The following is a 12,688-nucleotide window of genomic DNA, read 5'->3' on the forward strand; positions in this document are numbered from 1 at the left end:
GCGAGGTGTGGTGGCGTGTGCCTGTAATCCCAGCTACTCAGGAGGCTGAGGCAGGAGAATCGCTTGAACCTGGGAGACAGAGGTTGCAGTGAGCCGAGATTGCACCACTGCACTCCAGCCTAGACAGCAGAGCAAGACTCCATCTCAAAAACAAACAAACAAAAAAAAGAATTATTTGTTGAGCTGTTTTATACATACATACACACAAATACCCCCACACCCCTCTTAGGATAATGCTAACTGTGATAAAAGATAACAATTAGTACCAGACATGACCTTGGCATCTAGTAACTTTCATTTATTTATTTTTTTTCCTGTTAGGTCAGTTTAGCAAGGTAACTCTTGTTACCTGGAAAGATAAGAACAAAGTTCCCTAAATTTCCAGGGCCTTCAAAGCATTTGATATTTTTTTTTTCCAAGACGGAATCTCACTCTGTTGCCCAGACTGGAGTGCAGTGGTGTGATCTTAGCTCACTGTAACGTCTGCCTCCTAGGTTCTAGCGATTCTCCTGCCTCAGCCTCCTGAGTAGCTGGGATTACAGGCACCTGCCACCATGCCCGGCTAATTTTTTGTATTTTTAGTAGAGACCTTGTCTCTATTTAAAAAAAGAAAAGTATGGAGCAATAAAGATAAAATTTTCACAGAGGAATATACACTGTGTCATATAGGTTTGCTTTTTAAACTAAGTAACTAATTCACTAGATTGTAATCGCCTGATGGGTCAATGTTTGCAAAGGTCCAATTAATTTGGAATGGGATCTAATTTTTAAAATATATAATGGCTGGGCGTGGTGGCTCACACCTATAATCCCAGAACTTTGGGAGGTCGAGGTAAGAGGATTGCTTAAGTCTAGGGGTTTAGGACCAGCTTGGGCAACATAGTGAGACCCTGTTTCAACTTTTTTGTAATAAAATAAAATATATAAAACTCATACTAAAGAATGCTGTTTTCGTTTTTTAATGCTGAAGTATCTACTTCAAATATCCAGATAACTGAATTTATTTAAAAGGAGAGAGTATTTTAAAATTTTAGCAATAGGGAGAACAACAAAGGAATCTGATATATAAATTGAGATTCCTAAATAAGATATCTGTCTATTCCATTTATGATGCTAAAAAAAAGAAAAAGAAAAAGAAGCCTCTTTCATTCCTCCAGAGAAACACTAGCTTTTTCAAGTTCTAAACTCTTCCAAGTAGTAGATCAGCATACAAAAAATCTAACCCTGAAACAAAAGGAGGAAGATAGCAGTCTTGACGATAGAAACTGTTCTTATTTCTATACTTCTCAGTATTGAGAATATAATAGGTGTTCAATAAGTACTTCTGGTGAATTGGTGTTTACATAATACAGTAAATTGAAACACAGAAAAATCATATTAACTGTGATTCTTTTTTTTACTTTGAAAACTATGTTCATCAATCTTAAAAAACACAATTTCTTTGCTGAAGCAGAAATGTGGAAAGACAAGTAAAACATATTTACAAGAAAAAAATGATCAGATTGGTCATGGTCACCAATGAAAACCATCCTTTAGTGCTGACTTTCAAGTGTATGTGATCTGTTCATTTTCTGGATATAGACTGCACATTCCTCAATCAAACATTTGTCAAAAGCAAGCTAAAGTAGATTTTATATATATATATATATTATTACCAAACATTTTACATGAATTAGCAGCTAAATTACTAGGAAGAGGGAGTTTAACTAACCTTATTTTCACTTACAGAAGTTTGAAGCAGTAATTTCAGTAGTTACTCTTTCTATTTGCAATGCATAAGTCACTATGAAAACTTATATTCTATTGGCTAAATAAGAATGAATTTATCACCCACCTATAGGTATAATTTTTTCTGGGTCACAACAGCAGTATACCATATTCCCAACATTCTAAGTAGTTCTTGGTCTGCACTTTGGGCCATCCTAATCAGGTCTCACCTCACCAAAGGCTCCAGCAGCAGACAACAACTCTTTAATGCCAGAAGTCAATCCTCATCAAAAAGGCCAGGCACAATATCCAAATATTTTCATACAGTAACACATTTCTTTAACACTTTTGAAAAACAACCTCCTCTCAGGAGCAATGACCTTCTGAGATCTACTTAAAATGGCTGTAAGCCTTGCATCACTAACAGATAAGAGGATAATGAAGGAGAGGCACACAGATTTACTAGGCAGTTCATGGTCTGAGAATCACCAAAGTCCTTTTTTCCCTATTGACAGACAGCTTTAACATTGTAAACTAAAATGTGGTAAGGGACCATAATAACATACATATTGTTAGTTGAAATAAATGCTAAAACAGATAAGGACAATATAAATTTCTTGAGTTAGCTCTGAAAAGAGGAATAATCAAAATGAATTATAAAGTCCCATCACCAAAATTACGATTTTAACTAGTTCAGAATCCAGATTCTACCATTCAAAGAAATCACTCAGTTAGCAAGCTGAATACATTATGATACATTTTGGGGAAATGCCAAAAACTTTATTTATTTATTGGAAAACATTTACAAGACAGAATAGATACATGTTTTTTTCCAAATATTGCTGAATTCTACAAAAGAATATGACTATTAAGGAAAATAACTTAATAATAGTTCCTTTTTTTTTTTTTTTTTTTTTGAAGAGACAGGGTGTCACTCTGTCACCCAGGAATGATCATAGCTCAAGGTGGCCTCAACCTCCTGGGCTGAAGTGATCCTCCCACCTCGGCCTCCACAGTAGCTGGGAATATAAGCATGTGCTACCACATCCAGCTAATTTTTAAATTTTTTGTAGAGATGGGGCCTTGCTGTTTCCCAGGCTGGCCTTGAACTCCTGGACTCAAGTGAGCCTCCTACCACAGCCTTCCAAAGTGCTGGGATTACAGGCATGAGCTACTGCACCCAGAAAATAAATAAAAATTTTAAAAGCCACATCATATTCTGGAAACATTTAGTAAAAACGTATTATATGCCTGACATTGTACTAAAAACTACAGATATGACTGTGAACAAGACAATTACGTTTAGAGATGAGAAGTGAAAACTGATCATTTTCATCTAGTGTGGAAAGTACAAGGAAAATATAGAGAGTTTTCTGGGAGCACATATGTGGGTAGGCCCTGGAGGTCTCAATGTTTAAAGAGGTACATGAAGGGAATCTAAGGGTTAACTAGGGAAAGGAAAAGGAGTGTGGCAGAAGAAGGAAATTATAAGCAGAGGTAAAACAGGATGTGTAAAAGTCTGAAGGTAAGACAGATAGTAATAGGACAGAAAGACAAAAAAGCAGTTGTTAAGTTTTAATTCAAAAACAAGAAAAAGGATCACCTATAGAAAGGTTTATACCATGGACCCAAGATAAAAGGCAAAAAACAGGAAAGAATTTTAGTTTCCAATGACAAAACAAAAAAAGTATAAAGATGACAGTTGAACCTGGCATAGTAGGCATTTCAGTCGCAACACAGACATTTCAAAGAGAAGATGACTTGGAGCTGCTAGACTGCTTGGAGAGGACTATTCATGTACTACAGTATAGGGGACGGCATAGACAGATTTAAAATAGTGAAAGTCTAATTAAAACTAATTACATTTTAACTTTATAGTCTGTCTCTCCAAACTCCAACACTGTGTGTATTATATAACTATGGACAAAATGGAAAACGAAAGAGTATTATAAGAAAAAACAAAAATGACTAGGGTTTGATCATTCAAAGTAGAATCAGGGGAGGAGAGGGAAGAACTGTACTAACTTATTTCAAACTTTTAATTACATAGAATGTTTATGCTCCCTATACAGGCTTTCTGACTCAACATCATCATCATTGAGATGCTCAGCATCATCATAAACATCATATCTGTCCTCCTGTACCTTCAGTACAAACGGCTTTAAAGATTAACTTGTCATTAATCCTGTTGACTGGGCACAGTGGCTCACACCTGTAATCCCAGCACTTTGGGAGTCTGTGGCAGGGGAGGATTGATACCAGCCTGGGCAACATGATGAGATCCCATCTCTACAAATAATTTTTAGAAATTAGCCAGGTGCGGTGAATGCACCTGTGGCCCCAGCTACTCAGGAGGCTGAGGCAGGAGGATCCCCTGAGTCTGGGAGGTCGAGGCGGCATTGAGCCATAATTGTACCACTGCACTCCTGCCTGGGGAGCAAGACTCTGTCTCAAAAAAAAAGAAAAAAAAACCTTATCTATATTTCACAAGTAATTTTACAAATAAAATCTGAAGTATTTAAATAGCCAGGCATGCTGGCTCACACCTGTAATCCTATCACTTTGGGAGGCTGAGGCAGGTAGATCACTAGAGCCCAGGAGTTTGAGGCCAGCCCGGGCAACATGGTAAAACCCCTTCTCTACAAAAAATACAAAACTTAGCCAGGCCTGGTGGCGTGCACCTGTAGTCCCAGCAAGTTGGGAGGCTGAGGTGGGAGGATCACTTAAGCCTAGGAGGTGGAGGTTGCAATGAGCCTAGATAGGGCCACTGCACTCCAGCCTGGGCGACAGAGCCAGAGCCTGTCTCAAATAATAATAGTAATAATAATAATAATAATAATAATAATAATAATAATAAAATAGTAATAATAAAATAAAATGTTTAAACAGCAAATTATGATAGAAAAATACAATAGTATTGATAAAAAATTAGTTAAGATGTATTAAACCATAAACACTTGAACTTTGGGCTAAAGTTCTGATTCCACTTCTTAATTTAAATAATAGATAAGGTAACAATAGTTTGGAATTTGCATTTCAGAAAAATGTAATTACCATGACAAAATCTAAAATCTTGGGTAAACTGAGTAAGTTATTATTTATTTATTTATTTATTATTTTTTTTTTTTTTTGAGACGGAGTTTCACTCTTGTTACCCAGGCTGGAGTGCAATGGCACGATCTTGGCTCACTGCAACCTCCGCCTCCTGGGTTCAAGTGATTCTCCTGCCTCAGCCTCCCGAGTAGCTGGGATTACAGGCGTCTGCCACCACACCAGCTAACTTTTATATTTTTAGTAGAGACAGGGTTTCACCATGTTGCCCAGGCTGGTCTTGAACTCCTGACCTCACGTAATCCACCCGCCTCAGCCTCCCAAAGTGGTGGGATTACAGGCTTGGGCCACTGCGCCTGGCCAAATCAAATAAGTTAATTACTCTAAGTCTGTACTGAATACAAATAGCTCCACAATTTCCTTTGTGATTCACATCAAAGAGAACAAAATATGATTAAACGTGGCAGTGTGTTCAACTTACTGTGACTTCAAATTTTACTTTATAATTGTGTATGAAAAAGTAATTAAAGGCATCTGCATGTTAACATGTTATTTAGAAGTTAAAAACTGTAATTCCTTTTTGTTTCCTAGATATCTTGGCTCATTACACAAATTTAAATGGAGTCGCTGATGCTTTAAAATAAATGTCTACTTATAAATCAGTTAATAACATTCCCTATTTTTATCACAAGTTTCCACATTCCTAACACATTATTAGAACAGTTCAATGTACCAAATATTATTTGAGTAGAAGAGCCTGCAAAGACATCAATAGTGAATTGTTTAGCCAGAATCAGAGTGAGAATTTATAGGTAATATAAATCATAGTCACCAAATTGTAAACCTAACCATGTCAGACTTTCTCTAAGAAACTTAGCAGTAATTCTGACTTCATGATAATGCTTTTCATAGTAAGACTCACTAAGAAAGTAGCTGCTTGCCGGAAGCCAGCAGCAATTCAGTTGTCTGTTGAATAAATTTATTGTTGGTTCTTTGTTTTTATAAATTATAAAATAAAAGTAAACAAATTGGTAAGAAAAACACTGTCTTTCCACAAATCTGGGCAAGCTAATTTTTATACTGATCTACAGCCCTCTATTTGAAAATTTGCTTGATCCCAAAACAATTATTCTCTGAAGACAGAGGGGTAAAAACCACTGACATTCACAAATCCAAGTGTTCACGAATATAAGAGGATGCATATTCATTATAAAATACATGCTCTGGCCGGGTGCAGTGGCTCACGCCTGTAATCCCAGAACTTTGGGAGGCCGAGGCGGATGGATCATGAGGTCAGGAGTTCAAGACCAGCCTGGCCAATATGGTGAAACCCCATCTGTACTAAAAATACAAAAAATTAGCCAGGCGCAGTGGCAGGTGCCTGTAATCCCAGCTACTCGGGAGGCTGAGGCAGGAGAATCGCTGGAACTCGGAGGGCGGAAGTTGCAGTGAGCCGAGATCCCGCCACTGCACTCCAGCCTGGGCAACAGAGTGAGACTCCGTCTCAAAAAAAAAAAAAAAAAAAAAAAAAATGCTGTATACCAGGCACAGGCTGAGTCCTTTTATTAATAATAACAAAAGGTATTACCTAATTTACTCCTTAAAACAGCCTTATAAAGTAAATTGTATCATTATCCCTGTTTTACAAAGGAGGAAAAGAAGTTCAAAGAGGTTAAATCTATTTCCCACAGCAATAGTAAGCGGCAGGGGTAGTCTGTGTGACACAGAGGTTGAAGAACTACTAAATATTTTATCAGTGTTTCTCAAAATGCAGTTCATGGTCCATCTACATCAAAATCACCCTGGATGTCTGTAAAGTACAGAGTCCTAGGGCGCACTAAATAAAAATCTTTGCCGACAGAGCCAGTAACCTGCACTTTCAATAATTTCTCCAAATAATTCCAATGCTCAATATAGCTGGTAACTACCAATATGCCATAGTAGACTTACAGCTGACTTGTTTTTAATTTGGGGGTATTTCTCTTACAAGAAATAAGGATAGAACAAAACTCAACTAAGATGCCAGCAAATAAGAATGTTATAAATAACAGAAAACAGCATAACATTTATTCAGGCTTTTACCACACAGTACTGATTTATTTCAATGACTACCACAGAAATCAATGGGCACATTGTAAGAGCAGTTAAAATCATTACATGTATTTAAAGCAAACTGACTCTTCATGTGCCTAAACTGAATGCTAATCAATGTTCTATATCTGACATCATTTAGCTAACCAAAAGTTTTAGAAGGAAGACCTTAGAACTTTGCAACTTTCAACAGTTCTTTAAGTGTATAAGTATCATAATTCATTTCCCCCTAAAAACATAGTATACTCTTTTTTTTTTTTTTTTATTGAAGACGGGGTCTCGCTCTATTGCCAGACTGGAGTGCAGTGGTGCAATCTTGGCTCACTGCAACCTCTGCCTCCCAGGTTCAAGCTATTCTTCTGCCTCAGCCTCCCGGGTAGCTGGGACTACAGGCACGTGTCACTATACCCGGCTAAATTTTGTACTTTTAGTAGAGACGGGGTTTCCTCATGTTGGCCTGGATGGTCTCGATCTCTTGACCTCGTGATCCACCCGTCTCGGCCTCCCAAAGTGCTGGGATTACAGGCATGAGCCACCACACCCAGCCAAACATAGTCTTTTATGAGAACATCCCCATGCTATGAAGTTGTTAAACCTTATTTAAACATGATGATTTATCTTGGTCCTTCTCCCCTTGGTATGGCTTTAGCCTTACAGTCCTAAGAGGACACATCCCTTCTGCTCACTCTGGAAGCAATCAAATAGTTTAAATCAAGACTTAGAATGTACACTTTAAAAGGCTGAAAAATTTTCAATCCAGTTCAATCCAACAAAATGCATTTCGTCCACTAAACTAAGAAAAACTCAAAAGAATAAGACCTGAGCCATATTCTCAAGGGGTTTGCAACTTGTGGGGGTAAACAAAGTCATTTTCAACAGACTTAGAGATAGGGCAAAAAGCAAATTAATTGCTTTAATTGAAATATAAAGTATTGCAGAAATGCAAATAGTAAAATAAATTAACTCAAATTAAAGAGAAATGGACAAGCATGACAGAAAAGGCAGCATCTGAATTGGGCTTTGATGACAAAGAATCATCTCAATTGTCAAGGGCTGAAAGATGAAGTACATTCTTAAATGAAGGAAGATTAGGAGCGATGTATACAGTGTAGCTATAATATAAAAGTTCATGGTGTGGTCACAGTATATTGACCAGTGCTCTGTAGTTGAGGCAAAGAACACATGTGAGGAGAAATGAGCATGGGAAATTAAGTCAAGGATAGGAAACTAAGAGACTCTGAAGCCATGCTAAGGAATTTAAACAAAGGTTTCTAAGCAGAGAAGTGAAGTAATTAAAAGAAATTTAATGTCAATTTAATGTGAATTAAAAATACATTAAAAAAAATTGTCCTTCATCCTTTCCTATCATTGAGAGGAAGCAAAATAAGAAAGATAAGAAACTTGTAATGATGGCACCAAGAAAGAAAGATGCAAGAAATATGTCTGAGTTAAGATGGATAGAATCTAATATGAAGCTTGACATGGGAAAGTCAAAGATTAGTTAAGTTAGACACTGGAATTAAAAATACTATCAACCAGGATATAAAACACAGAAGGAAAAACAAGTTTGTCTTTTTTTTTTTTTAATACCTTTAGGTGGATCGTGGCAGGGAAAAGATGAATTTGCTGTAGATATAAGATTTAGGTGCTAGAAAATATAACCAGGAGGCATTTATTTAAATGAATCTGAGGTTTCAGAAATACCTCAAGAGCAGAAAAGTTCATCTAGGTATCACCTGCAAAGATAGGAAGGATAGGTGAAGCATGGAAATGGCTGTGATGAAGCAAAGCATGTACATCATCCGAGAACAAAATAGAGTGAAGGGCTGATCCACTGGAAATAACTTTTATTTTAAAAGTAAGTGGTAAAAGGGGAACAGTGAAACTCGTAAGAAATAATAAGAATATTAGCAAACTACAATGTTTCAAAAGCCAAAGGAGAAGAGAGTTTGAAGAAAACTGATTGGTCAACAGTGTAAAATGCTGCAGAGATGTTAGGGGGTACATGAAACTAAAAAGAAAACAATCATTAGGAATTAGAAGGTCATTACTGTAGGTGAAACAATCAATGTACAAGAATATTTGTTTCAAATAATTCAAGATTTTTTCTTTTTTTTTTTTTTTTGAGATGGAGTCTCGCCCTGTTGCCCAGGCTGGAGTGCAGTGGCATGATCTTGGCTCACTGCAACCCCCGCCTCCCAGGTTCAAGTGATTCTCCTGCCTCTGCCTCCCGAGTAGCTGGGACTACAGGGGTCTGCCACCATGGCTGGCTAATTTTTGTATTTTTTTTTAGCAGAGACGGGGTTTCACCATATTGGCCAGGCTGGTCTCGAACTCCTAACCTTGTGATCCGCCCGCCTCGGCCTCCCAAAGTGCTGGGATTACAGGCATGAGCCACCACGCCCAGCCTAATTCAAGATTTCTTAAGGCAAAAGTATTTTTAACTTTTAGATACTACTAAAAATCCAAAAAAAGATTATTTTCAAATAAAACGGGGCCATTTTTAACATATTGAAAATTATTTGACTGATTAAATAAATTTGTTTTCTCTAATAATACAGTGCTTTCAAAAACAGAAAATAAGCAGCCTCTGCTTTCAAAGTAATTTTTTAATCAACTGACAAAGACTAGCTCCTTGACCAAATTTTATAGGTTCCTCTAAGCTCACTTCTACTGTTTCATTCTTGGTTCCCTTCCTGTCATTGGTCTATCCTAGGCCAGTTTTAGATAAGAATCCAGCAATAGTCATTCCCCTCATCTTGGGCTGCTTTAGCAAGAATCCCCTACCTTTGATGTCTCCTCTTTGTAATTTTTCTATCCACTGACCACCTCACCTTAATCCTTGGCTATAAATCCCCACTTGTCGTTGTTATATTGAGAGCTGAGCTTATCTCTCTCCCCTACTGCAATACCTTTAATTGCAGTAGTCTTGAATAATGTCTTCCTCACTGTTTTAACAAATATCAGAATAATTTTTTCTTTAACACAACAAGGCATTTAAGGAAAGCAGTCACACTCTTGTCAATATTAACAGAAAACTAATTTACCATACAATCACAAATAAAAGTGAAAGTTCAACAGAATATCCATATGAGTGACAACTTAAATATTAAGGTAAGTTAGAGTTTACACAGTGAGTATAAAAAGGTTCCCTCAATATTTTAAGCAAAATAATTTTTTTAAAAGGCTTTCCTATTTAAAACAAAGACAAGGGCACTGAAAAGTAGTAGAATCAAGCTTATTGCCCATTCATGCCAGAACTTACCAGTCAGAACTTTTAATAATAACAGAATGAAAATGGGAGAAAGTAGCTGGTGTATAATCAGTAGTCAAGTTATATGTCATATAAAGTAATGGATACAAATAGCGCTTGACACCCAAATTCCTCTATTCAGTCAACAAATACTTATTTAGGCTTGGCCCAAGATTGAAAAGATAGAATAATAGTGCAGACCCCCTCTGCCGGAAAGGATCCTATGAGTTAGGAGACATGACATGTACAAATAAGCAGAATGCTATAAATAGTTATAATACAAAGATGAATGGGATAAATTAATTCAAGAAGGGTACAAGTAAGGTGTTATCAGAGTTCAGAGGAATGAGAGATAATTTCTGATAAGAAGGCAAGAAAAGGTTTCATGAAAAAGAGGGTATGTGATTTAAGTCTTCATGGATGATTGTTAGGATTTAACACGTAAAAGAAAAAGAGAAGGCATTTTAGTGATAGAAAGACGCATAAGGAAAAGCAGCCCAGGCACAGTGGCTCACACCTGTAATCCCAGCACTTTGAGAGGCCGAAGCAGGTGGATCACCTGAGGTCAGGAGTTCAAGACCAGCCTGGCCAACATAGTGAAGCCCTGTCTCTAATAAAAATACGAAAATTAGCTGGCATGGTAGTGCATGCCTGTAATCACAGCTACTTGGGAGGCCAAGGCAAGAGAATCGCTTGAATTCAGGAGGTGGAGGCTGCAGTGAGCTGAGATCACACCACTGCACTCCAGCCCGGGCAAAAGAGTGAGACTGTGTGTCCAAAAAAAAAAAAGAAAAGCAGAGTGTATTAACAGTTTTCTGTATCCAATGGAAAGAAGAACAGTAGAAATTAACACTTAGGCCTGTGTAGTGAATTGAATACTGTCTCCCAAACATTCATGATTATCTGGAACCTCAGAATATGGCCTTATTTGGAAATAGGGTCTTTGCGGATGTAATGAATTAAGGATCTTGAGGTAAAATTATCCTGGATTTAGCCTGGGCCCTGAATTCAAAGAGGAAAGGACACAGAAACACACAGATAAGGCCATGTGAAGACAGAGGCAAAGAATGGGAGATGTTGCCACAAACCAAGGAATGCTTGGGGTCACCAAAAAATGGAAGAGGCAAGAAATAATTCTTTTCTAGGGACTGAGGCAGAGCAGGAGGCACCTTTTGAGGGGCCGAGGGGCCTAGGGGTCCCTGCACGCATGGAAATAAAGGATATTCCTGAGTTCCTTCAAGTGAAACTCTAGGCATCTATCTAGCCAGCCCTGAGAAATAAGTAACTTGTTAAGCCAGAAAGTAATAGTAGCCTAAAAGAAGATGTCTGATTTCCCTATAGCAACTAAAGATAACATCTTAATATGTGTCCCTGAGTTGTCATTTAGAAGCACAGACCCCCTCCCTCACCAAGAACTCCCACTGAGCTGATCAGACCTTAGACCACAGGGGAACTAAAGACTCAATGCTCACCATCCTTCTTTGTTCTAAATTTCTTCCCAGGTTGGGTGTGGTGGCTCACGTCAGTAATCCTAGCACTTTGGGAGGCTGAGGAGGGTGGATCACTTGAGCTCAGGAGTTTGAAACCAGCCTGGCCAACATGGTGAAACCCCTTCTCTGTTAAAAATACAAAAAATTTAGCTGCGCGTGGTGGCAGGCGCCTATAATCCCAGCTACTCAGGAGGCTGAGGCAGAAGAATCACTTGAACCTGGGAGGTGGAGGTTGCAGTGAGCCGAGATCGCGCCACTGCACTCCAGCCTGGGCGACAGAGCAATACTTTGTCTCAAATTAATTAATTAATTAATTTCTTCCTGAAGGGCCTGGAGGGAGTCACACCCGTGAGCCAGTTAACGTTCTTTTCTGCTGACCTCAAATTTTAAAAAGATGGTTCTCTTCCTTAACCAGTTGCAAATCAGAAAATTTTTAAATCTGTCTACCTATCTATGACTTACCTGTAAGCTCCCCCTTCAAGATATTTGGCCCTTTTAGGCCAAAACCAATGAGTATTCTCCATGTATTGATTTATGATTTTTGCCTGTAGCTTCTGTATTCCTGAAAGTTACCCTTGCCTTTAAAAACCCTTACCCATGAGCCTTGGGGAGGTTGGGCTTTGAGCATTTACCTGGTCCTCTTTGCTTAATGCCCTATAAATGTCTTCCTTTCTACTGCTACAGAAACTCTGGTGTAGATATGTGATTTTTACTGAGCCAGGTAAGCAGACCCAATTGCGGTTCTATAACAGGACTTCAGAGGGAGCACAGCCCTATAAACATCTTGATTTCAGCTGCTAAAACTGAGTAAATGTCTCGTTTCAGTTTATGAATTGTGGTAATTTGTTATAGCAACCCTAGGAAACTAATATAGCTTCATTAAGGACAATTCACAGAGGGCTATATTTTCCATGCCCAGCATTTCTTTTTATTACATTTTGAAAAAAACAAAATACTGACAAAAAAAATTTCTCAGGCCGGGCGTGGTGGCTCATGCCTCTAATCCCAGCACTTTGGGAGGCCGAGGCGGGCGGATCACAAGGTCAGGAGATCGAGACCATCCTGGCTAACATGGTGAAACCCCGACTCTACTAAA

At 38.2% G+C, this 12,688-nt stretch overlaps 1 protein-coding gene across 8 annotated transcripts in view; it reads right to left on the minus strand.

The window, feature by feature from the left end:
• Positions 1–12,688, minus strand: part of USP32 (ubiquitin specific peptidase 32) — a 213,005-nt gene that overhangs the window by 96,288 nt on the left and 104,029 nt on the right. The gene's annotated exons all lie outside the window — the stretch shown is intronic.

Source organism: Pongo pygmaeus, chromosome 19 (assembly GCF_028885625.2).
Source record: "Pongo pygmaeus isolate AG05252 chromosome 19, NHGRI_mPonPyg2-v2.0_pri, whole genome shotgun sequence".
NCBI lineage: Eukaryota > Metazoa > Chordata > Mammalia > Primates > Hominidae > Pongo > Pongo pygmaeus.